This window comes from Apium graveolens, chromosome 7 (genome assembly GCF_009905375.1).
Source record: "Apium graveolens cultivar Ventura chromosome 7, ASM990537v1, whole genome shotgun sequence".
NCBI lineage: Eukaryota > Viridiplantae > Streptophyta > Magnoliopsida > Apiales > Apiaceae > Apium > Apium graveolens.
The window spans coordinates 82,644,501-82,645,504 of record NC_133653.1 but is presented as its reverse complement, the minus strand read 5'-3'; positions in this window follow the sequence as shown (position 1 = coordinate 82,645,504).

Here is a 1,004-nt window from a genome sequence, read left to right as displayed (position 1 = left end):
TGGTGTAGCAGACGTTGAAGATATTGCATGTCTAGCTACCAAGTCAATCCAAGAATGGCATGATGCAGCCACAACCAAAATCACAGATGAGGTCTCCAAGGTCAAAGCTTTCCGTAAGACTGTTGAGTTACAGTACAGGAGTCATACTCTAAATTTGAATATGAGGAGAGGATTACACAAAAATCTATATTTCAAAGTAATCTAGCAGCTCCTACATCTCTATCCACACAAGAACCACTATCTCAAAGTAGTAGTGCAGGATTGACTCCTGATGCAGTAATATTGGCATTGGACACAGAAGGAAGGATACATCCTACTCCAAAATTAGCTAAAGTTCTTTCAGTTCCACCTTTGGATGCTATTCCAGAAGCTGATATTCCAGAAACATATGATGCTCAGAGTCCTAAAGAAATAGTTGCTAATCCACAGCCTGTAGACCCTCGGTTAAATTTTGAGGCACCAAGTGCTGATAATTTCCCTGCAGCTCTAAGTACTGATACTTTTTTGCAGACCACTCAAATTTCTCATCCATCCACTATTGCACGGCTGTTCCTGTTATTGATCAAGTTACAAAAAAGTCCATTCATGATGAAGCCATAATTCCTGAATCACCACAACACTCTACTGGAACTGAGATTCCGGAGTTAAATACTGATGCTCCAGTTCATATGGCTACAATTCTTGAAGATGTAGAGCTAAATGTTAATGGTATGTCAGTTTTTAAAGCAGCTGGACCACATACTGCTCCAATTCTTGACTCAATCTTAAATGCTGATGTTGAAGATGAAGTCGCATAGATAGTCAAGGAACCAGTTGTTGATGATGCATCTGTTCATGACAGTGAGCCTGAGGATGGAGATGATATTGATGTATCAACCATCAATGTGCACTTAGATCATGATGAAGATCTGGATGAAATATTCTTTCTTGATGGCATGCCAGAAAGAGAAAAGAAGATGAAGTTAGATGAGTTGGATGCTATAAACACAAAGTTTTTTATGAGA